Source organism: Vombatus ursinus, unplaced genomic scaffold (assembly GCF_900497805.2).
Source record: "Vombatus ursinus unplaced genomic scaffold, bare-nosed wombat genome assembly UNPS02014945.1, whole genome shotgun sequence".
Classification (NCBI taxonomy): Eukaryota; Metazoa; Chordata; class Mammalia; order Diprotodontia; family Vombatidae; genus Vombatus; species Vombatus ursinus.
In genome coordinates, this window is record NW_020954723.1 from 16,490,599 (window position 1) to 16,517,328 (window position 26,730).

A 26,730-nucleotide genomic window follows, 5' to 3' on the forward strand; every position below is an offset into this window, starting at 1 on the left:
GCTTTTACTGTGTACAATGTTCTCCTGGTTCTGCTCATTTCACTCTGCATCAATTCATAGAGTCTCTCAGGGAAGGAATTTTGGTGGTCAAGAATTTATCTTCAAGATCCAGTGGACCATTGAAGATTAAATTAAGAGCAAAGTTTCTGTAAGCAATTTTTTAAAATGAAAAAAATATTACGTGGTATTGGTTAAAAAATAGAGAAGTAGATTAAAGGAACAGGCTAAGCAAAGAAGAATCAGAAACAACAGAACTCAATAACCCAGTTTTTGATAAACAGGAAAACATAAAGTACTTAGGAAAAAACTACCTATTTAATAACAACTATTGGGTTAACTAGACAGCAGTCTGACAGAAATAAGGCTTAGATCAACATCTTATACCATGTTCTGTAATAAAGTCAAAATGGATATGTGACCTTAATATCAAAGATAATACCATATACCTTTTATAACTATGAGAAAGAGATGTATTCTTGACCAAATAAGGGATAGATACAATTACTGAAGATATAATAGATAACTTTGATTACATAAAATTGAAAAGCTTCCTCACAAACAAAATGGATCTAGGATAAGAATGGAACCAGTAGAGTGGGGAAAAAATTTGTATCAAATTTTTCAGATAAGAGTTTGGTATCCACGCTATATAGACAACTAACATATATATGTATACATATGTGTATATACATACACTTACACTTATAGGACCAAAAACATTACTTAATAGACAAGCAAAAGATAGAAACAAACAGTTCTTGAAAGAGGAATTGTAAATTACTAATAATTACATGAAAGATCTTACTAATTTACATTGCTCTACATTACTAATAAGAAGAATGCAAATCAAAACAATCCTGAGGTTTTACCTCACATCTGGCAGAATGGCAGATGACAAAAGATGGGAGTAGTTAATATTAGAGGGATTGTGAAAAGATCAGCGTATTAGTGCATTGTTGTTAGGCCTGTGAATTAGTACAACTATTTCAGAAAGGAATGTGAAATTATGCAAATAAAGTGACTAAAATGTCTTTACGTTTTGATCTAGAAATTCCACTGCTAGATATTTCCAGCAAGGAAACTTGCTGATAAGAAGAAAACTCCTATATACAAATATATATATATATATATATATATATATATATATATTTATAGTTACACTTTTCATTGTAGCAAATAATTTTAAACAAAGAAGATGCCCACCAGTTGTGAAATGGCCAAACAAATTGTGGTATATAAAAGAAATGGGAATATTACTATTACATAATAAAAGATGAAAATAATGAATTCAGAGAAGTATGTTAATGTTTACAGGATCAGATGCAGAGTTAAGTAAGTAGAGCCAAGAAAATAATATACATAATGACTAATGGAAAGAATAGAAATTGATAAAAATTGATCAAGTTGATCAAAAGTGAATACTGTAAAACTGCAAAGAACAAGCATGGTCCCAAAGATAAAATGTAAAATGATAACTCTACCCTATTCCTTGGCAGAGGTGGAAAGCCAACTGATGTTCTATTTTGAATATATTTTCAGATTATTTCAGTGTATTGATTGGTTTTGCTGGAGGCAGGATACTGGGAAAAAAGTCTGGAGATGTAAAAAAAATTAAAAAATCAATAAAATTACTTTAAAAATCTTTGGACATGTAGTTTAATAGCAGCTTCTGTTACATGTGTTTTACAAAGGAATATGGCTCCTAAATACAGGCTGCAATGGCTGCGTGAAAGAGAGTAGGGGGATGGGATGGTAACAGATATATTTATCCCACAAACACATCTCCTCCCTCTGGCTAGAAGAGAAACAGGGAAGTGAGGGATTGGATGAGAAAAATGGATGAGCTATAATGACTTCCTCAGACAAAGCTCCAGGGAAGGAGGGTTGAAGCAAAGAGGGCTGTAGATTGGATTTCAGGCATCTCACCAACCATGGGTCTGATGTTCATACCCTTTATGCTTTCCATTCCTTTGGACAGTCCCAGTCCATCTATGTTGTTTGCACTGGTCAGCACCCTGTCTCCAGTCCTGATATCCCTGTCGTCAATGTCCTCTTCATGGCTGCCAAGTGAACCATAACCTCTAGCCATTACTTTGCTTCTAGCTTGACTGGCCAATATGGAATCCCAGGGCAGTGCTCTGTCTACCCTGTGTGGCCACTTGGCTTCCCTTTCAAAATCTTTTAAAAATCTGGGAAGACTTATATGAATTGATGCAAAATGAAGTGAGAAGAACCAAGAAAACATTGTACACAGTAACCACAATATTGTAATGATGGTCAAAGACTTAGATATTCGGATTAAGACAATGGTTGAAGACAAGTGCAAAGGACCCATGATGAAAAATACTATCTATATCTAGAGAAACAACTGATGAACTATGAGTGCAAACTGAAGCACACTTTTTTCTCTTTCTTTTTCTTGCTTTTTTCATTTTTTTGTGTTGCAACATGGCTAATATGAAAATGTTTTGCAAGACTTCACATGTATAATTGATATCATATTGCTTATCTTTTCAGTAGATGGAGGAAGGGCAGGTGGGAGGGAGAAAATTTGGAACTCAAAATTTAAAAAAATGTTAAAATAAGTCAATTATTAAAAAAACCCCTCTCTTTCAAGACCAACAGAAACCAAAAATCTTTACAGCTTTTCCAGTGCAATCTTCATGCCTCTAGCTCTCAGTCTTCCTGTCTTACTGACCACATGTCTGGAGGAGGGGTTACACTCTTAGGGATGGAGAGATCATGTTCTTCTAAGCAGAATACTACTACTACAACTACTTTTGCTACTATTACTACTACTACATTATTTTGTCACTTAAGAATTTTTCAAGATTATATACATGTAATGTGAATCATAATCTCTCCATGCTACCTTAAATAACAAATTGCTATAGCAAAAAAAAAAAAAAGTCACTTGATATCTTAAGTCTCTCCAAAATTAGCAATGTTGGTCCTCTTATGACAGATCTGTACTTGAAGTCTTTCCAATATTTTAAACCTGCCAGAATTTGTACTTTTCTGGCACAGCTTTTGCTGATTGCAGTAAGAACAATACCTACCAGAGTCTTACAGCATAGATCCTAGGCGAGCTCTTTTTCTTAAAAGGTATTGAAGCCATCATCTAGATTTAATTGGCTCCAGAGACTAAAGATTCAGGATGTTGAAATAGTTTCCTAGTTGCCTGGTTACAAAAGGGCCGGGACCAGAGGACCTCTAACTTTGCCCTAAGGCTTCTTGCTGGCTAAACCTATATTGAATGGTCCAGAGAAGCTGTAATTGGCTGAATTAATGCTCTATCTTGGATGAATATCCTTTCCCTGCTATGGCTAAGCAAATCTCCTTTTGTTAACAGTTGGCTGGATTATGAGTGCTTTTATTTTATTCCAGTATCAACACCAAGGTAACAGACCAGCCTCCATCAGGCCTGGTCTACTACATTGAAAAAGGATCACTTTTTTTTTTTTTTTTTTGTGGTGATGCAGTCAGAGTTAAGTGATTTGCTCAGGGTCACATAGCAAGTGTCTGAGGCCAAATTTTAACTCAGGTCTTCCTCACTCCAGAGTTGGTGCTCTATTCACTGCACAACCTTGCTGTCCCGATGATCACTGTTATATCATGATAACTGAAGTTGAACTTTAGTAGAAAAGTTTACATTTATATAGAGTCTATGCTTATACACTTTTTTTCATACATATAATTTAATTGGGATGTCCAATCTTTTTCTAGAGGAACTTTAAAAACAATTTTTTAAAAAAAAATTTGGCTCTAGAGAGCTTGATTTTTTTCAAAGGTGATTCAACTAAAATGTCTCCTACCTATCTGGGAAATGAATGTTTCGATTCAACCCCCATAATAACCATGTATTGTTCTAGTAATCTGCAGAACAAACCGCTAAAGTTACCTAGAAACCAATTTCCAACCTCCTCGCCTCCAATTGTAAACCTTTTATACTGTGGCAGGTGCAGAAAGAAGAAAGGATGAATTATTTGAAGTGCAACTGAGTGTTTTTTTGCACTTGACTTGACCCTAACACAGACATCCCTTTGTATGTATGTAACAACACACAAATATGAGTGGTTATGGACCATTAAATTCCACTCCTTATTTTTGAACCATTAATGGTAACATAAATGTCAAAAAGCATTGTTTGTATGTGCATTATAATGGTTCTGATTTTTCAAAAGGCACTTTGAAAAAAGGAGAGACCAATTTTTTTTCCTTTCTTAATCTGAGTTTCTCAGCTTCACAAAATTGTATCTATTGATGCTATGAACAATGATTTAGTAGCAGGATGGTTAAAGACAGAATTATGTGTTAGGAACTTTGGGACACAGCTTTTTTTTTAAGGAGGAACATGGGTGTAGGAGAAGCTAGATTCAATGTGAAGTTAGTTGAAGAGATCAAAGATAAGCATAAGATCTCCTGATCGAGAGTTTTCTATTTACAAAAGTTGGTTGGTTGTTGGCTTTCATGCTCTGAGAGGACCAAAACGACATTGCTATATTGGGGTCAAGGTTCAGTGTGTCCAACTGTGTGACTGATTAGACCAATATTAGCTTGGAAAGCTCTACTACAGATTGAGCACAAATAGTCCATATGAACATTTGGAGTGGAGATTATCTCTAAATTTGCACATCTCACATTTTTTTGAGCTACTGCAACTCTACTTTGCTCACAAAGCGCAGTGCCTTCTTTGAAGAGAGCATGCCATGCTGGGCAGTCCTGCACCAGTGTCTTTCATGTCTCATGATTGATTCCAAAGTTCTTCAGAGAGACCTTGAAAGTGTCCTTGTATTTCTTTTGACCTCTATGTGAGTGCTTCCCTTATGTGAGTTCTCTGTAAAATAGTCTTTTAGGCAAATGTATGTTTGGCATTTAAACAACATGGCCAACCCCTCTGGAGCTGCACTCTACAACAGAGTTTGAATGCCTGGCAGTTTAGTTTGAGAAAGGACCTCAGTGTCCATTACCTTATCTTGCCAGGTGATCTTCAAAATCTTCCTAATACAATTCAAATGGAAGCAATTCAGTTTCCTGGCATGGTTCTGGTAGACTATCCAGGTTTCACAGGCATCCAGCAGTGAGGTCAGCACAATGGCTCTATAGACCTTCAGTTTGGTATGCAGCCCAATATCTCTTCTCTCCCACACTTTCCTTCAGAGCCTCCCAAACTCTGAGCTAGCTCTGGCATTGTGTGCGTCACCATATCATCTATGTGAGGTGGAAAGTATGCTACCAAGTTAAGTGAACTTATCCACAGCATTCAGAATCTCTCCATTTGCTGTCACTGATGGTTTCATGTATGGATGGTGTGGTGCTGATACAGAACATATGTTTTCTTGGTGTTAATTGTCAGGTCAAAATTAGCATGAGTGGCAGGGAATCAATCCATACTCTGTTGCAACTCAGCCTCAGAGGCTGCATTGAATTCATAATCATGTATGAACAAAAAGTCATGCATCAATTCTCCCTCCATTAAAGTCTTGGCCTGCAGCCTTTTCAAGTTAAATAAATTACCTTCAGTGTGGTAGCTGAACTTGATGCTGTTTTTATCCTCATTGAAGGTATACAACAACATCACCGAAAACATCATGCTGAAAAGCATGGGAGCAAGCACACAGCCCTGTTCCGTTCCATTGGTGATAGGAAAAGTGCAAGAGCATTGTCCTTTATCCAGAACCTGTGCAAGCATGCAGTCATGGAACTTTCCAGAAGTATAATATTATGAAAGACAGGCAATCTGGCATTGTGGATAGAGAGAATGTTGGAAGCAGGAACACTTGGGTTCAAGTCCTGTCCCTGACACATACTGGCTATGTGACCCTGTGTAAGTCAGTAAACAGCTTCTCAGTGTTCCAGGTAACTCCAAGAATATGTTGTAAAGCAGAGGTTCCAAACATGTGCTCTGTATTGTTCCCAGCAACACTTCTGCATGCTGTAGAACCAGATTAAAATGTAATTGGGAAATACTTAATAAAATAAATAAAATACAGTATTTTTAAAATTATATTTAATTTTTATTTTCAGTTCCACATTCTTTCCCTCCCTCCACCTTCTCTCTCCCCATTGAGAAAACAAGACATATAATAACTATTCTACATATAGATAATTTTAACATGTTGTTTTCTAAGTCATTGTGTGCCCCGCAGGGATCCTTATGTACAGTTTAATGGCCCTTGTTTCTGTCTAAGTTTGACATCATGTTGTAAAGCACTTCCTGATCTGTATTGGTTGAGGGAGTTTCGTCACTGAGAGTTGCTTGTGCCAACTAAATCATAGGTCCAGACCTTCTTCCCCCGCAACTCTTAAGGATAACACAGTATTTTCTGATGATTGGCTTCAAACCCCATTAAAAAAAAAGTTTTGCCACCATTTTTTTCAATATACCCTGGGGATAATCCTCATAGTGAATGATGGAAGGCCTTGTTTGGCTGAAGGAAAGCACTAGCTAAGTACTTATGTCTCCGGCCCCTATCTCATGTGGGTAGACCTATTCTATTCCCAACTCCTCCCTTCATATGTGACATTACTTCTAGTTACCAGAGGGTAAGAGTAATTTCAAACCTGCTCTGGGAATCAGAACTATGGGATGGAAAGTTGCCCAAGGGGATTTCTCTTGCATCTCCTTACAAGTCACCTTTCTCTAAGAGTGCTGACTCATTTGTGTCCCGTAGAGTTCTGATATATGTGATCTTTTCCCTATATTTGGGGAGCTTTAGTAATAGCTATCAATCAAAAATTTTCTTTAGTTCTTCCCCAGATGGTGAAAAAAATCCTATCAAATCATAAAGAGAATCTCCTCTCTCTGTATAGCTGACCATAACCTCCCTCTCAACTGCCTTTGAGTGAATGAAATATGTAAAGGCCAGTAATGTATTATGTTAACTATTATTTAATCTTCAGAGTAAATTTTAGAGACAAATGCAGAATAGACTTTGAAGAGACAGAAATAAGGTTTGAAACAGATACATGTTCTCCCTGGAGGGAGAAGGAAGAAAGAGAGAAGACAACTGTCACCACTGTAACTCTTGGCAACGACACTTGCAGTCTTTCTGCCATGGTTTCAGGTAGCCCGAATCCCCCAGTTACAGTCCTTTCCCATCATACCATCCATCTGCTTCTCCCCTCAGTGCAGTAGCTATGGCAGTAACAGCAATAGTAGAGACAGATGTTCCCCCTCACACCTCCGCTTCTCCTCTCAGTTACTGTGTCCCACAGAGACCTCAGACTCTCTCTCTAGTAGCTCCCATGGTTGAAGCCATTTGGTGAGGATACTGTGTCATCTTGGTGGAAAGTTCTAGAGCAAGGGTGGGGAACCTGCAGCCTTGAGGCCACATGTGGCCCTCCAGATCCTCAAGTGAGGCCCTTTGTTTGAATTCAAATCTCACAGAACAAATCCCTTTAATAAAAGGATTTGTTCTGTAAAACTTGAACTTAGTCAAAAGACTGCACCCAAGGACCTAGAAAGTCACATGTGGTTCCCCATCTCTGTTCTAGAGCATAGAGATAGTGGCAGGGTCTGGAGACAGACCCTTGTTTCCATACACAATGTAGCTATGATCTCTTTTGTTCATTGTGGTAGCAATTCCCTTTCAGACCTTTGTCCACTTTTCAACACACTTACATATTCAAATCACATGAAAGTTCTTTCTCTCTTCTCTTTTCTTCCCTTCAAGATGTGACGAGAGGGGGATTGCCATTTCCTGGGACAGACATAGCCCCAATGATCTTTGGATCAAAATATGCTGAGCATTTCGCTCCCATCCTGATGGCACTCATCTTAGCTATATTCTAACTCTTTGCCTAAATGGGAGCTACATAAAGAAAAACAGTTAAGCAAAAATAACTGATTTAAAAAAAAACCCTGAACATATATAACATTCTGCATCTATAATTCACCAGCTCTCCATCAAGTGGAGACTAGTGTGTTTCTCTCTCTATTCTTCAGGATCAAGATTGTTCATTGATATTAATCTGAGTTCAATTGCTTTTTTAGTTTGCTTTCATTTATTTTATTGATGTCTTTGTATTTGTTGTTCTCCTGGTCCTACTTATTTCACCCTGTATCAGTTCATACAGGTCTTCACTTGTTTTCTGAAATCCTTGTATTCCTCATTTATTGTAATAGTAGTTCCTTCTTGTCATATACCACAGTTTATTCAGCCATTTTATAATCAAAGAGTATCAACTTTATTTCTAATTCTTTCCTTGAAAAGTGCTGCTATGAATATTTTGTAATAGATGAGGCCTTTTCTTTTGTCTTTGACCTTGTTGGGCATTACACCCAGTAATACAATCATTGGGTAAATGGGCATGAACAATTTAGTGACTTTTCTCATATATTTCCACATTGGTGGACTTTACAATTGAGGTTGACTTTACAATTTTCTCATATAGTTCCACACTGGTGACTTTACTTTTACAAAATAATTTGACTTTGAGACTAGGTCTGACCACATATTAAGCAACCAAAGGTTTAAGAACAAAACCCACTGTTCAGGTGTAGAAATGGGGGGGGGGGATGGGAAGAACTTTTAGGATCTCAGAGTGAGAGGGATTTTGATACTCAAAATACTAAAACAAAGTCTCATAAGTGATGCAGATAAAGCTGCTCAAGGAGCACAGTGTGATTTTTTTTTTTAAAGTACAGGTCTTTAAGCCTGGACAAATTTGTATGAGGCTACTGCTTTATTCATCTTTTTCAAGGAGTGGAGTAGCATTGTACTAGGAGTCAGGATCTGTGGTTTCCTTCTTAGTTCTGTCACTAGTTGGCTTCACTCCCTTCTTTTGTTCTTAAAAGATTTACTGATATGTTTTATTCCTGTATGTCCTTCATTTTCCAACATATATTTCCTTTCTCCTCACCTTAAAAGCCATTCCTTAAAATAGAATAAAAAAAGAGGAAAGCATATCCTTTTAAACTATATTTATTTCTCTATTTATAGTTTCAAGACCATTCTCCTCAAGCGGACAGAAGCAAATTGGAGTTTAATGATTTTATTTTCTCTGTCATCTGTTAAAATTAACATCTACCCTAAAGCAGTGGCCTCGCTTTGTCTTTTTCATGATCCAAACATAATTATATTGAATCTTTTTGTTGTTCTTAGCATTAAGTTTTTGAAAGTTGGCCAGAGTGAGGCGGGGAGCCTTAGATCATATTGAGCTATTGTATTATTTTATTCTTGGGTTTTATTCCATTTTCAGTTGAAATATTTTAAAAAACTCCTTGATGTGTTAAACATCTCCTAGTATATATAGAATTTTTTTCAAAATTCAAATGAAAGTTTCCTTAAAAAAGATGAGGTTCTCCAGAGTATCAGCTTGTAGATCATATCATAATGATGGTATTGAGCCCAGAATACTACAGTGCTTCCTTAATGAAGTTCATGGTCACGCAAATCAGATTAGTATGGTAATCCTTATAGGTTAAATCAGATAGATGAGGAATGTATATTGCTTAGATTATGAAATATGGTTAGATGGGCAGTCAATTGAATCAGTCTACTTCAGATGGACAAATAGCTGAGTCAGAACCCGAATAGGAGAGAGGTAGCCTGCATGACATTTTGGAAAATGCATAGTACTTTCAGGGATCCCAAGCTGCTCTTGCAGCCAAAGCACAACTTTGTCACATCTGTTTTTTCTCTATACTGGCTGTGAGTCATGGAGTACCATAATTTCAGAAGAAGAAAAAATAGAGGTGATCCAAGGGATAATTGAGAGGTGTACAGTGGATGTCAGTACTCTGCAGCACATTACCAGTGATAATAGGCGTTCAGCAAGAAGCATAAAAGACACCATCAAGGACAAGTATTATTTTTGGAAAAGGAGGTTGGGCAGTCCCATAGTCATAGTGATAAGGACATCTTGGGGTGATGTAAAATGCCAAAAAGAACCTTGAACAGGGAGTCAGAGGCCTTGGGCTCTAGTCTTGACTCTGTTACTCCCTGTAACCTTGAGAAAGCCACCTCCAAAAGTGCTAGATTTGGAGACAGAGTTCAAATGCTGGATTTGCTACTTATTAGCTGTATGACTTTGGGCAAATCTCTGGGCCTCAGTTTACTCATTTATAAAATAAGAGACTTAGATTAATTCAATGGTGTCAAATTCCAATAGAATAGGGGACCACTCCTCCACACATAAGGATCCCTGCTGGCTGCATAATTAGAAAACCACATATTAACATTATTTATGTTTTATTGTATTTTTATTTATTTTGCTAAATACTTTTCAATTACATTTTAATCTGGTTCTGGCTGCACTTTGGAATTCTGTGGGCTATCTTTGATACTTCTGAACTAGATGACCTTTAAAGTTCATTCCAGCCCTATGATAATAGATAGATAACTTGGGTATTGCCATGGTGAAAGATGATAAAATGAGTGAAAATGATGAAAGAGTAAAAAGACCTAGAAGACAATCTTCACTGAGTTGGGTAGATTCTTTATGAAATATTTGGGGAAAGATTTGAACAAGAAATGTAAAGGATGAGAAGACATGATGATGTTCCAATATCTGGAGTTTGCCATCTGCACCACCACTAGACAGTTAAGACTTCACTAAGACTTTCAATCTGCTCTACAGCTGAACTTTCTTTCATGTGTTGGCTGCCCCATGACTTTTTCTGTTTGTTTCCCTAATGCTTAGTAACATAGCACTTGGCATACATAGTACATAGTACTCTTTATAAATGCATTTTTATTCATTCATTTAAAACAGATAATTCATTTGGTTAAAAAAAGAAAAGAAATCACTTAAAACAATCAAATGTTTTTTAGTTTTTGTTGATATAAAATTTTTATGTAAAGAACTGCCAGTACTGGAGGCTGTAGAGTATATGTATAGCCTATGTATATGTATAGCCTATACCAGATTGCACACCGTCTTGGGGAGGGAGGGGGAGAAAATTTTAAAATTCAAAAGCTTATGGAAATGATTGTTGATAAATCAAAATACATTCATAGAAAAAGAATTGATTATGGGAGTCTCAGATCAATTTGAGGAGTTTACTAATCAAACTGATAAATTATGGGATAAGGGCCACTGTGGCGCACCTCCTGACCCACATGTACACATTTCCACTGTCTTCATACTGATTAAGTTTCAGAGATTGGTTCTCCTTCTGATAAGTGGTTGAATAAGAATCAGCTACCCCTCCCTGTGTTCTGTAAAATTTAGCTGTTGCTCTCTTTAGGACTTCTTTTTTTTGCCTCTTCTGCTTTATTCAGAGTATAGCAACTAGGAGTGAGGTGAAAGGGATTTCTCCTTTGCATAGCTCCAGGAGAATAGATGACAACTTGCAGCTTAAGCACACGGCAATAGTAGATGTGAGTTTATATATAGCCTGAAAGGAGAAACCCTGAGGGTGGGCTTTCTCAATTTAACAGAGGATAGAAACTAGGTTACTGTGAAATTTTCAATAGAAGCACACGGCAGAAGCAGAATGTGTGCTTGCCAGCTGACTTGATTGGAGAGTCTCAGTTTTGTGCTTAATGACTAATCCCAAATTTAAAAGTTCTTGAGTTTAAGTGTTCAGTTTCATAAAGCCTATACTTGTTGAATATCTTTCTCTTTTATGGATCTTTTGTTAACTATTGAATGACCTATGGATGTCTCACTTTGTTCCAGTATCAAACATAAACTCAGGCCTGAGTTGGGCAAGTCCACTACAGGGTCTTGCCTGGAGGATAAGCCCAACTTCATTCTCTTTTGTGGTGTTAGTGAGGGAGACACAGGCTATTTGAAAGCTCTATGTATCTCTGTATCTATTTAGGGATTCTTGTAGGTACCTTGCATCTTTTGAGTTTTTTATGGCATAAAACAAAGGCTCTCAAATATCGATACTCACACTATACTTTGTAAGCTTATACACAATAATATTAATATCTAGCATTTATATAGAACCTATTATGTGCCACGCATTATGCTAAACAATTTACAAATATCTCATTTTATCCCTTTAACAACCCTAAAGAGGTAGGTGCTATTATTATCTCCATTTTACAGTTGAGGAAACTAAGGCAGAGGGAGGTTAAGTGATTTGCCCAGGGTCAGCCAATGAGAAAGTATCTGAGGCCTGATTTAAAGTCAGGTCTTTCTGACTGCAGGCCCCGTACTTTTACATAAAATGGGGACCTCTTTTACATATATTTGGGGAAATCTAGAAATTTCCCCTTTATTCAGTTAGCCTTCTTCTACCACTTAAATTTGCTTCCTCATGTCTCAGACTTTCATTAAGGGGAAACACTGGATTCAAGTTTGCTATGCCTTAGAAAGTTTATAAAATATAATAATCCATAAATTAGTCTCTCATTTCACTCAGGAGCCCTCAGGCCCAATGGGGGAAAAGAAATCATTTCACTCTGACATTCTGAGAGTGAAAGTCCATTCTCCATGTTCCTCTTATCTTTCACATACTCTGTCAGTCCTCTTTCTCCGCATCTCCCTTTCAGGAGTGTGATGGAGCTAGCGCCTACCCTTGGGGGAACCAATTTTTAAAATTTTAGCAAGTAGTCACACCTCTGAAGCCAGCAAATGCTGCAAATCACACTTTGGTTTCTTATTTTGTTGATTGTCTAGACTTATAGAGAGTGATGGAAAAAATGTTAATGCAGATTAATTTTAAAAGTGTGTTCTGCCTGCATTTATTCTCTTCTTCTGGCGAGCCTCTTACCCTTTCCCCTTCAGAAATAATGAAACATACAACCAGGAACAGTTAGGATTTATCTATCTAGTCAGCATTAGTATAATTTAAAACAGAGGATTTAAATGCAATTTTAAAGAACATGAATACTTTAAAGACTAGGAATAAACATCTGCCCAGTTAGACAGATTAGAAAGGGGAGAGAAGATACTACCACTGCACCTGTTAGCATGAATTACTTGTAAAGATAAGTTCACAGCCAATGTCTCCCTCAGGCTTCAGCTGTTCTGACTTGGGTTAGGGCAGTAGTGAAATCCAGTGACTCTGAAACTGTAAATAGGGAAGCCACCCCTGTTAGGGCCCAGCTCTGGACCGTGGCCTCCTGTAGGGAAGTAAGAGACACCTGGAGGTTAGTACCTGCCCGAAAGGGTACTGGGAGTGCCTCAGTAACAGACGCTGGCTCCACCTACGAAGGAGGAACATGGGAGGAGCTCGGGCAAGTTCCACCCACGAGGTGGAGCTAGGGCTATAAGAGCAGGACCCGGGGTGTCTGGGTGGAGCCGGGAGTCGGAGCCGGGGAGAGACCAGAGGCCGGGACGATGGGAGGCAGGACAGAGAGCAGAGGCCAGGACCTTGGGAGGCAGGAGAGCATGTAACCAATAAATCGTGTGCAGCTGCCAACTCGGGTGTTCTGTCTAGTCATTTCCTTCCACCCTCGGAGGGGCCGGAGACGTCCGAAGACCGGGAAGGGTAAGTATCCAAGCGAAGGCTTGGGTGGGATAGCTGACTAAGTGCACTACGTCAACTAGGGACCCACCAAGCGATGGCCCGGGTGTAGGGACCCTGGGCACACCCCTTTTGCAGTCTGTTTCTCTAACCTTTATTTTGTCTGCATACTTTTGTATGTTTGAATCAGATTCCTATATTCTGATTCACACATGCCCCTTGGAGCTCATCACTCTGCCATAGAAATGTCTCCAAGGTGGTTCAGAGGATGGAGTGAGCTGGATCTGCAGTAAGGAAGACCTCAGTTCAGCCAACCTCAAATACTGACTAGCTGTGTGGCCAGGCAAGCCACTTAATTCTGGTCTGCCTTACTTTCCTCATCTATAAAAAGGGGACAAAAATAGCATCTACCTCCCAGGGTATTGGGAGGATAAAATGAGATATTTGTTAAGTTGTTTGCAAACTTTAATGTGCTACAGAGATGCTAGGGATTATAATTATACAACATGTTCACAGGTAAGTACATATAGCAAATTTCTTTACGTCCTCACACTAAATGTTTATTAAGGAATCACTGATTCAAGAGTGGCAATAACAACTGAGGGAAATGAGATGACTGCAGTCTTCAATTATCAGGAAAGTCTTCTGGAAGAAGACTAAACTTGAGCTGAAACTTTTGAAAAATAATATTTTATTTTCCCCCAATTACATGTAAAGATAATTTTTAACATTCATTTAAAAAAAAACTGAGTTCCAAATTTTCTCCCTCTCTTACCTCCCCGCCTCACTGAAATGGTAAGCAATTTGATATAGGTTATACATGTGCAATCATGTAAAACATTTCTATATTAGTCATGTTGTGAAAGAAGACAAAGACCCAAAGCGGGGAAAGACCGAAAAAAATAGTGAAAATTCGATCTGCAGCAATCAGACTTCATCAGTTCTTCCTCTGGAGGTGGATAGCATTTTTCATCATGAGTCCTTTGGAATTGTCTTGGATCATTGTATTGATGAGAATAGCTAAGTCCTTCAGAGTTGATCATTGCACAATATTGCTGTTACCGTGTACGATGTTCTCCTAGTTCTGCTCACTTCACTTTGTATCACTTCGTGTACGTTTGAGCTGAAATTTTAAAGACGCTGCGTCTTCAAGAGGTCGAGGTATGGAAGGACATTTTCCTGCTATTTCTGCACAAGGGACGCTACTTGTGCAAAGTGGCTGGAGCTGGAATATCATAGATTGGGAACCGGAAGAAGGTCTGATTGGTTGAATAAGAGTGCATGAGAGAAATCAACACATAACCAAATCTGGAAACATAGGTGTGATTGTTTTACATTGTGCCGTACTTTAAAGACCAAACAGAATGATTTGTATTTTATCCTTCGGGCAATCGTGAGTCACTGAAGAAGTAATTTGGTGTTAGTGGAAAATGCAATGAATTGCGATCTATCAGATTTATGGCTAGTTCATGATCCTAAGATTTTTGGCTAGACCTAAGAGACCTAATACCGCGTGTCCACAGTCATCACTGCTGAACGCTGGGGTCCTCAATCAGCAGGAGTCTAAGAGCATGAGAAACCTGCACCACCTGTCGACATTACTCCAGATAACTATCCCTCTCAAGCTGCTGGCCCTTTAAACCAAATTACAAGAAGAGGGAAGGGGAAGGGACGCAGCCAGGGCAGCTGCCAGACGCCGTACTAGGTCCCGGGACTCGGATACGGGCTTCTAGGCTTCTTCCGGGAAAGCCACCGGGCGGCTCTCCCGCAACCCTTCTTGGGACTTGCAGTTCAGTTTCTCTCCTCGAGTTCTCTCCGTGGTTGGTCCGTCCACCATCTCCAGCTACATGGACTACAGCTCCCAGAAGGCCACGGGGCGGCTGCGGGGGGGGGGGGTCCGCCGCAGCCTCCACGGCTGGGCGGCTAGTTCAAGTTGCCATAGCTGCCGAGTCTAGGGAAGAGTCAGTTGCGCCGGCCGCGTCTGGTCAGTTGCAGCTTTTTGCAACGGCTAGATCCGAGTTAGAGATGATTCGGCGCTGAGGGCTCCGGCCCTCTCCTTTCTTAGGTAAGTGCCACTCCCCTTGTCGTCCCTGTTCTCATCCTCTCTCCCTAACCTCCGGGGGTTTTGCTGGGCCTTGGTCCTCAGGGTATTGGGGCAGGAGAGGTCGAGAGGAGGGAGTCCTCAGGTCAGGGGCTATCAGCCACGTTACCCAATTGGGTCGCAGCTTAGGGAAACGGACGTGAATTTGTTCTTTGGTAGCATGTACAGACTCACAGTGACACACAGAGTGTCAGCAGCTAATAGCTGCTTTCTCTTCTTTGGTCAGACCCAGGTCTCTTGTATTGGGTCCCCTTCTGGGTGCCCTGTTGAAAAAAGGGACGTGGACCAGAGGGGGCGGCCAGGTGGCCAAGAGGCAGGTGCTTCCGGACTGGATACCATGCCCGAGGGGTTCGGTTGATGATTGCAGTCTTCAATTTTTTGAAGAGCTGTTTTGTGGAATAGATCAATCAGCAAGCACTTATTAAACGCCTGCTATGTGTCCAGCACTGTGCTAAGCGCTGGGGATGTAGAGAAAGATCACCTCTCCTCTATTACTCCCCCTCAAGGGGAGTATGGTCCCCTCCCTCAAGGAGCTTACATTCTAATGCAACGGCACAGTGTGCGAACACAGCTGTACATATTATAAGATAAATAGAGTGTCCCAAAAGGCTTGGCAGTTTCAGACTCTCCATACTGTTAAGACTGATTGCAGTTGGCTTTCAAGTCCATTTCAAGCAAAACATTAAAGCCTGGCATGTCTTTATGTTTGAAGGTTAGTTTCAGTATAATTGGACATGCACTTGATGCGATTTGTATGGTACTTTCTTAATACCATTAAGAGCTTAAAACTGCCCCAAGACTTTTGTGACATCCTGTATGCCAGAGGTAATTACAGAAAGAAGGCACTAGCAGTGGGAAGGAAGGATGAGGAGTGGGGAAAGGCATTTTTCAGGATGTAGGATTTCAAATGAAGTCGGATTAGAGTGCTCTCCTTGGTCCTAGTGGGCAGGACTATAGATTTTAAGATTTGGAGCAGAGTGGGATTTTAGAGATCAACCTTTTCATTTTACAGACAAGGAAACTGAGGCCCAAGAGAAGTAGAATAACTTGCCCAAGGTCACACATATAGAATATGTCAGATTTGGGCCTCTGATTCTAAATCCAGCACTATTTTCACAGCACTCCTGCCTGTTACCCAAGTCCGTGGAATCTCTTTCCATGATACCATGGAGATCTAGCAGGCTTAATGGAAGGAGAAATTTCCCCATAATTAGGGTTTTCCGAAGTGGAATGGGTGATCCAGGTGGTCTTGATGACCACTTGTTTGGAAATGTTATAGAATGTGTTCTTGTTCAGGCATGAGATGGAATACAGGACCCTACTTACTCTATGATTCTCTCTATTTGTATTTGTGGAAGATTTGGTGCCTGGTGGAGTCTCCATTGAGAAGGTCACTGTAAAGCAGCTGCCTCCAGTACTTGGATGTGAAAGTCTAAAGCTGTCATCAGAATTGGGCTATTACACACATACATACATACATACACACACACACACAAACACACAAACTCTAGAGGACAACTAAGTATTAATGTACAAGACCTTTATTTGAATTATTTTTCATTTTTTTCCAGAAGTTGGGGAGGGGAACCCTAATTAGCTATGTTATTGGATTTCACTTATGTAAAAATTGTGCTTTGTTTGAGTTGGTTCTCTGGATTTGTTTCCTTTTTAGTTCCTAATAGGTGAACCTACAAATTGGTGTCAGTTACTTTAAATGAGTGGTTTATAGCTTATCCTATGACTGTGTGTAAGTGGATGAAGTTTACATGGTTTTCACCTTTTTATTCTAGTTAACATTTCTTGTCGGAAATTTCTACCCTAGTGCCCTTTTGTAACCTAGGTTACCTCTAACCATCTGCTACTTATTTTAATAAATATTTCATTCCTTATTTCAGAAAAGGTTGCAGATATGTTCCCTGATTGATATTTACATAGACAAATACTCACTTTTCAGATATATTGTATTAGGCCTCTTGCCGATTATAGTCTTAGAAATATGCAAATGTTAATTCAGTCAGAAGTTAGAAAATATTCATAGGTCCAGGACCTACAAAAAACAAGGTCAGGTCTAAGAGGAATTAGATTTTCCTGATTTCAGGAAAAATAAAAAATTCAGCCTACAGCTCTAGTATTATATTTCTTTAGTTCATTGACATCCCAGAAACATCTCTAGAACCAGTCAGCTTATAAAATATATGTTTTTTTCATTTAAGAGTGGGATGGATGGTTAGTTTATTGGCAAAACTTTTGTGTTATTCAAATGCGTGACTTCAGGAGTGAGAAAAGAAATCAAAATCAGAAGGATCATATTCATTTTCAGTATTAGTTTTCTTTAAATCACAAGATTGACATACAGTATAATGGTGTTGAATGTATCATTGTACTTTAGGAATGTGCTACCATACATACCATATGATATTAAAGCAAATTGAATAGGCTGAAGAAATTGCAATTATGTACCATCAACATGTAAATTTGATTTTTGTCACTGTAGAGGATACACTTTGACCTGTGTGCTTGTGAATAAAATTTACTGGGTAAGCTGGTTGCACACTTGGATGACTTCAATATTCTTTCTGATCTCGGTTATGTTCATTTTAACAAACATTTATTATGTACTTACTATATGCAAAGTGCTACGATAGGAACTGATGAGGAATAGGGAGGGGGTGGTTAGGGAAGGTATGCAAATGGGAAGGAGATAAGGGCCCTGTTCTCGTGAACTTACAGTATGTCATGTGTATGAAGAGAGTAAGTTAACTTTATTATTTTAAAAACTTTAAAGTTGTAGGTGTCTTTACCTCTTGTTTTATTTATCTATAGGTGGTTTGGGAAAAATAGAGGGGCAGCCAGAGTTCATCAAACATACTGAATAGGCTGTTTGCCCTGAACCTCATGGTCCTGAAGAAATGATAGAAAGGAGAGGTACGTTTTTTAAGAAAGTACTGATGTCAGAGGGGAGCACTACTTACAAAACAAACTCCCCAAATTCCTAAGTATGTTTTCTGTTTGGGTTTCTGAGATGTTTGCAAATAACAAAACTTTTGTATTTGAGGGAAGGAAGCAGTAGAAACTGGACCTTGGAAATGTAGTTATTTTGGGCTTAAGAGTGATTTTATTCACAGATGAGCCTAGCTAAAATAAAATCTACTCCACAAAAATCCAGACCTTTAGAACTGAAACATTTTACATAATAAAAAAAAAGATTATTTGCTTTTCACCACTGGACTTATTTGAATAATGCATTTTTATTAGAGGCAAATGGTGTAGTGGAAAAAGTAATGGAGTTGGAGTCAGGAAATAGGGTCAAGTCTTATCTTAGGTACTTAGCTGTGTGATCTTGGATAAGTCACAACCTCTCAGTGCTTCAGGCTCCTTTTTTTAGTAAAATGGGGATAAAATGTAAACTATTTTGAGAAAATTACTTTTATAAAACTTAAGACTATGTAAATGTATTATTTCTTAAAATATTGCTTAATTTTGGGTCAACATTTTGGGAATATAGTGATTTTAAAAATGAAGCTATTTGGGTACAAATGACTATCATTTTTCTCACTTATTATTTTCACAAGCTCTTTGAGATGTTAGCACTATCAGCCCTTAAATTATCTTTAAATATTATCCTGAAAAGGAATAAATACTGTAGGAATTTGAAGTATTTATACAATGATCAAATTTAGCATGAGATACAAATGTAAGATCTGTAAATAGGAAATCTCAAACTTCTGTCTAGGCTTATTGCTATATATATATATATATATATATTTTTTTTTTTTTTTTTTTTTTAGCTTTTTGGTGAGGCAATTGGAGTTAAGTGACTTGCCCAGGGTCACATAGCTAGTAAGTGTCAGGTGTCTGAAGCTGGATTTATTGCTATACTTTTTTTAGCCAGTGATGATATAACCAGTAGTATAAAGGGAATTCAAATATACAAAGTATATCTTTGGACCTTTCTTATAGTCACATCTTTGAGGTTATGGGTTCAGTGATCATATCTATTTAGATGACACCCTCAATCCTTCTACTGAGCTCTATCAGCAGTTGTAATACACCTCTATCTAATTGTCTCAAAGTCAGCGTAAGCTCAGCACGTCTACAATGAACCTCAAGATAGTTTCCCTGAAAACCTGCCTTTGCTTCATATTTCCCTGTTTTTGTTGAGGGCATTGTCATCTTTCTAGTTGACCATATTTGCAGCCTCTGAGTTACCTGCTACTCTTCACTCTACTTCCACTAATTTATCAGTTTTCATCAGTTATTGAGTCTTGTCAATTCTACCTTCACAGGATTTCTCACATCAATCTCCTTTTCTCTAGCCATGTGGCCACCACCCTAATTAAGGCTCTCATCACCTTTCACCTGGATTATTGCCTCTAGATTGTTCCCCCTTTTTTTAGGTTCTTCTCTATCCAATGCATCCTTCACATAGCTACAAAAATATTTTTCATAAGGTACAGATAAGACTATGACACTCCTCCACTTGTGAATCTTTAGTGGTTTCCTGTTATACAATAAAATATAATCTCCTTAGCTTGACATTTAAGCCCTTTAGACTTAGACAATCTTTAAACAGATTTGGACCGCCTTTCTAGACTTATTTCACACTACATCCTTTTATGTGCTCTGAGGCTCAGGGAAGTAAAATGATTTGCCTAAGGTCACACTGTAAGATGTTAGAGGACAGATGGTCCCTGGACTCTTAGTGCTCTTAACATTGTACAACATTAATTTAACTGGATGTCCATTGATAGGAATATCTATTCAATTCAACAAGCATTTATTATACATCCACTATGAGGGCGGCATTATTGTGCATTGGAAAATGTACTGGCTCTGGAGTTAGAGTACCTGGGTTCAAATTCTGCCTCTGATACTTTATCCTAGTGTGCCCTGGGGCCAATAATAGTAGCTAGCATTTGTATAACACTTTGAGCTTTGCAAAGTGCTTGACAAACATTGCATTGCATATTCTCTGCAATCCTGGGAAGTAGGTGCTATTATTATCCTCATGTTACAGATGAGGAAATTGAGACAGACAGCAGTTACTTGCCATGGGTCACACAGGTAGTAAGTATCTGAGGCTGGATTTGAAGTCTTCCTGACTACACGTCCAGGGCTCAATCTACTAAGCCACTTAACTATCACTTAATCTTCCTGGGTTCGAGTTTCCTTCTCTATATATTGAGGCTACATGGCCTTTGAGGCGCCTCCAGCTTTTGATTTGTGATTCTGTGACCTGTTCACTTTGTTAGTCACTGGCTATGCACAGACAACAATCCCCAAAGTTTTTCCCTTAAATTCTACTGGGTGGAAACACTGCGTACACAGTTAAGTCAATACAAAGTAATTACAAAGTGATTTTGAGGAAGAGGGCTTCACAGAGGAAGTATTATTTGTGCTGGTCTAAGGATTCCACTAGGGAAGAAGTGATGAGGGAGAGTAGTCTGCAGCCTGGGCAGTGACAGGGAGATAGGTGATTGGAGTGTCATTTATGAGGAGGAGCAAGCCATTCTGTTTGCTGGAATGGAAAATGTGAGTGGAAGTAACAGCAGGAAAGATAGGCTGGAGTTAGGTTGTGAAGGGCTTTCAGTGACAAACAGAAGAATTAGTATTTGATCCAAGAGAGAGTAGGGAACCACTGGAGCATTTGGAGTAGGGGAGTGGAATAGTCAGACTTTTACTTTCAGAAGTCCTCTTTGATTGCTATGTAGAGAATAAATTGGGAAGGGATTGGGATGAATTGGGATAGGTAAACTTTGGGCCAGGGAAAATACTTAATAGTCTAGATGAGAGTTGACGAGTAACTCAAACAGGTCATGTGAGACACAGGGAATGGATACCTCCAAGAGGGGCTGATTCTATCTCTACAACAAGATTTGGCAACTGATTAGATATTGGGGCAAGGGAGAGGGAAGAGTCGGAGATGACTCTAAGGATGTGAAGTTATCCTAAACTGAAATAGGAAAGTTAAGAAAAGAGTTGATTTAGGAAGAAATATGAGTTCCATTATAGATGTGTTGAGATTGAGGTGCCTGAAGGACCTCTAGGTGGAAATATCTGTCAGACATTTCCCTACCTGTAAATGCATAGATTTCTGCATTTGGGCCTTAACATGTATCCTGGTGTATTGTAGAGAAAATATGTTAGAATGTAGAGCTGCTCTGAGTCATGGTCTTCTTGAGGAAATGCTTCATTGAGAAGGTATATTTAGATTAAAATGTAAAAGATTGGATAGCTGGGAGCAGGCTATCCAGATTTGAGCAAATGCTTAATGGTAAGAGAGTGAGGGACAGAAAGGATGTTTGCCTACACAGAGAAGAAGGCACATTCATGACAGTACTGAAGATGGGACCAGTTGGTAGAGTGTTTGGCTAATTTAGAGTTGAAGGGATTATAGTATAAATGAATAACAAGTGGTGGGGTAAATGAAAATGACTGTAATAAATCAAAATAGGGTTATCTTGGTTAGTCAATTGCAATTACTCTTAGGTGTAATGCAGTTGTATTTTGAACATATGTACTCAAATGGATCTGTGATCCCATGAAATATTTATAACTTTGTTTATGTCCTAGCACACAAATAATCAAGTATTTTTATTACTGTTGTTCAGCTGAAGCCATTTCTTTTGGAAACAATTTGATTAGAAAATTTTATCTAGGCCAAATATTCTAACGATGACTTCATCCTGGGAACAAATACTTTTTGAATGACTAATAAGTGCAAAGCACTGTAATAGGTTCTCTGAGCGACATAGAAATATCTAAAACAGTTATCCTTTAGGAGGTTATAGTCAACTAAAGGAAACAATACATGAACACAAATAGTTATTATACAAGGTAGTATATAATTTATATTGTTTGAGTTTTATGAAAAAAATACTATAGTAGTTCAGAGGAGGAAGTGCTATAAGGCTATAGTAAGTTCATTTTTGATTGAGGTGATCAGAAAAGGCTTCATGAAGAAGTTGGCATTTAAGCTGTGCCCTGAAGAATTAATAAGACTTCATCTAGTGAAGATGGAAGGAAAGAGGGCCCAGAAATAGGGAGTTCCAGGAATAGGGAACAATGGAGGTATGGAACAGAAGATAGAGGTATAAAGGTATAAAGCATATTCCTAGAATGGTGAATGAATTAGTTTGGCTGGAGTGTGAGTTTAAAGGGGCCTGGATTGTGAAGAGCATTGAATATTCAGTTGAGGGGATTGGACTTTATCCAGTAGTCTATGGGGAGCCATTCAACAAGTTTTGATTAGGGAAATGTTGTTGTTGTTGTTTTTCATTTATTTCAGTTGTGTACGACTCTTTGTGGCCACTGGAGTTGTTTGCCATTTCCTTCTCCAGCTCATTTTACAGATGAAGAAATTGAGGCAAATAGGTTAAGTGACATGTCTAGGATCACACAGCTAGTAAGTGTCTGAGGCTGCATTTGAACTCAGGTCTTCCTGACTTGAGACCCAGCATTCTATCCACCTAGCTGCCTATGATTAGGGAAATAATATTATTAAAACGATACATAAAGAGGTTAATCTGGCAAGGATACCATTGATAAATTGGAATAGGGAAGAAATTGAAGGTAGGAAGAGTACTGAGATGCAGTACTAGAGACATTAGGCATGAAAGCTTAAACTGGAATTGTAAAAGGAGGGGGCTGATGGATGTAAGAAAAATTGTTGAAAAATAATTGTCAGGACTTGGTGGCTGATTAGATGTAAGAGATGAGGGAGAGAGAAGGCTATCCTCTTGGGATTAACTGCCAGAAGCTTTGAAATGTGTCAAGTTCTTGGGTAATAATACTAAAAGAGTTTCATCATAATCATATTTATGTTTTCCTCAACTTCTGCTTTTTGGAATAGTTGGTTGAACTTGAAAATATTCTCTTCAAGATGTTTTTTGAAAAGGGAGGAAAGAAAAGGGAAGGGAAAGAATGCAAAATAATGAACTAGAAAAGGGACTGTGCAGAAAGGGGTTGGCATGTCATGAATCTCACCTGAACCCAACAAAGTAGGATTGCACACACAGAGTTTGGTGTAGAAATACATTAAATTCAGCCAAGAAATAGGCAGAAACAGGGAGGGTGGAGAGTGGGGTTTAAGAGAGAGAGTGGAATTGAGGAGGGTATAGAAACACAATAAACTTAAATTTTGGAAGGAGAATGGTAGAAGGGGGCTCAATAGCAAAGAAGAAAATGTAAGAATCAGTGATTAGGGTCTGAGGGCAGTGGAAGTTTACTGTTTCAATTGTAGATTACTAGTGTTACATCACATCCCTTTTCTTTTATCACCTTCTTACTCTCCTTTGCTGTCTTTACAAATAAAGGAAAAACTATATGTTTTTGATTGAGGGAAATATATGATTAACAATAAAAAACTATTAATGTTAAATCATTATCAAAAATGAAAAAAAAATCACCTCACAAGAAATAAAGGGGAAATAAAGGAAATGATTAGAAACTATTTTGGTCAACAATGGATGCTAGCATAAGTAAGAACATATGAAATGAATGAATATTTTAAAAAATATAAAATACTCAGAATAATTCTAGGACCATTTGGATTTACAATTAAATTGTATTAAACACTTGAAGAATTCTAATATATAATCATCAAAAATAGGAAAAGGGAGGATCCTGCTGAATTCCTTTTTTTTGAAGCAAGTATGGTCTTTATACCTTAACTAGGGAGAGGCAAAATGGAGAGAAAACTATAGACCAGAAATGTTACGCTCAAGGGTGACAAAACTATTTCCTGATTAAAATGTAATTTGGAAATGTTTAACAAAAGAAGTGTACAATACAGTTTAAATAATGTTAATTTGTGACTTTGTAAGTCCAAATGCACTGTCAGGGATCCTTTCTGTTTAAGTTTGACATCGTTGCTATAGACCACTATCCCAAATGAATATCGGTGTAAAAGTATAGGATAAAATATGATCAAAGAGGCTGTAGCAACATAATGAAAAGATCATCTACTAGGACCAGGTTGAACTTATAACAGGAAATGAGGTTTGGTTCAACTATAACTATGATAAACCATATTAATAACAAACCATGATAAAATTCACATGATTATCAGAAGATGCAGAAAAAACTTTTGGTAAAATACAGCCCCCTTTTTTTATTCAAAAAATCAAAAAATTGCAATAAATGGATATTTCTTTAATATTGTAAATAGTATCCATCTAAAAACAAGGGCTACCATTATCTATAATGGGAAAATGGTTGAGGTTTTTCCAATAAGATCAGGGTAAAGCAAAGATATAATTTGTTACCACTGTTATTTTATATAGCTCTAGAAATGCCAGCTATAGCAAAAATATAAGGAAAAGAAATCAAAGGATTGATCATAGGCAAAAAAGAAAGTTATTATTTTGTTTTTTTGCAGATGAGATGGCTTATTAAAAGACTTCTAGAGATTCTATTAAAAATTAATTGAAAAAAAAACAGTAAAGTAGGATATGAAATAAACCCCAAAATCATTAACATTTTTATATATTATCCACAAAACAAGACAAAAAGAAATACAATTCAGAAAAGCTACAGAATATATAAAATATTTAGTTATCTACCTGACAAGTAATTATATGAACACAACTATAAAATATTTTTGCAGAAACAGATTTTAAATAATAAGAGAGATATTATTTTCTCATGATTGTGCCACGTCAATACTATATAACATAATTTTTGGTGGCATACCAGTAAAACTGGCGAACAGTTCCTGTATAGAATTAGACATAACAACAAACATTTGGCTGAAAAAAAGTTTAAGAATCTCAAGGGAAACAATGAAATTAAGTGGGAAGGAAGGGAGCCTAGCAGTATCAGATCTCAAACTCTACTATAAAGCAGTAAGCACCAAAATTATTTGATGCTTATTAAAAAAAAAATCAAAAGGTTGATCAGTGGAAGAATGTTATATAAGATCCAGAAGCAATGAAACACAGTAGGATACTGTTTCATAGATCCAAGGACACAAATTACTGAAGTAAGGGTTCACTTTTTGATAGAAATTGTAGTTTGGCAGAAATTAAGTTTAGACTAACAGTTCACTCAGACCTAGATATAAAATGTCATATCTCAAACAAATTAGAAGATAATGGAAAGAAATAACTTTTTCAATTCTGGATGGGGGGGCAGTTCTTGATGAAAAAAGATATCATGAGGATACCAAGAGATAAAATGGTCAATTTGTTTATATTAAGTTGAACATTTTTTACATATGTTAACATATGAAGATAACTTGTTAACTGGGAAAAAAATCTTTGAAACATATTTCTCCACTAAAAATCTAATATTCAAGATACACAGGGAATTGATTCAGAATTGATTCAGTTATATGAGTAGTCTAATCACCTGCCTCTTTACTAGACTTTTCTCTAGCCACTGATAGCCTAATTCCTTAATGGTTGTCATGCTCCCAACCCCTCATCTTATGCTCAACCCAGTGATTCTTAGTTTTTGTCCTACAAGTCACTAAGCTGAGTCTATCCTTTGACCTAGCAATAGCAGTTCTGGGCATATACCACAAAGATATTAAGAAAGCAAAGGACCTTTAGGTACAAAAATAACTATAACAGCATTTTTTGATAGGAAATAATTGCAAACAGTTGAGTGTCCATCAATTGGGGGATGGCTGAACAAATTATGAATATTATGGATGTATAAGCATAATGGAATATTAGTGTGTCCTAAAAAATGATGAAAGGGATTGATTCAGAGATATTTGACAAGACTTATATGAACTGGTGGAGACCGAGTAGAACCAGAACAATTTATACATTTTTACAACATTGTAAAAGAAGACAACATTGAAAGACTTAAGAACTTTGATCACTAGAATGAACAACTCTAAAAGACCAGTGGGGAATATTTCCCAGTTGTCAACAAAGAGGTGATGGATTAGTAGTATAGAGTGACATATAAATTTTCAGACAAGAGCCAATGTGTAGATTTGTTTTGTTTGATTATACTTGTTACAAAAGGAAGGCTCTTTTGTGGAGAGGGGTAACAGTGGGGAGGAGTAACAGTTATGGGGGATGATATTAATGGTGATATCCATCAGTTCATATGCCTTCATGCTTCTCCATGTTCATGTTCATTTTTTACAGTACTGTAATATTCTATGATGGTTATATGCCACACTTAAAAAATATTCCCCAGGCAGCTAGGTGGCACAGTGGACAGATCACAGGCCCTGAAGTCAGGAGGACCTGAGTTCAAATTCAGCCTCAGACCAAACACTTGACACTTACTAGCTGTGTGA

The 26,730-nt window shown here is 37.8% G+C and overlaps 1 protein-coding gene across 5 annotated transcripts in view; it reads left to right on the top strand.

Annotated features, from left to right (window-relative positions):
- The first annotated feature begins 13,202 nt into the window (after positions 1 to 13,202).
- CEP128 (centrosomal protein 128) overlaps positions 13,203 to 26,730 on the top strand; it is a 237,913-nt gene continuing 224,385 nt past the window's right edge. For 2 of the 5 annotated variants that reach the window (XM_027844949.1, XM_027844955.1), the window contains exons 1-2: positions 15,283 to 15,434; positions 18,294 to 18,395. The gene's annotated coding sequence lies outside the window, so the exon portion shown is untranslated. Of the gene's footprint in view, positions 13,394 to 15,282; positions 15,435 to 18,293; positions 18,396 to 26,730 lie in introns of those variants that run through there. The other 3 variants (XM_027844950.1, XM_027844953.1, XM_027844951.1) reach the window with 3 other exon arrangements.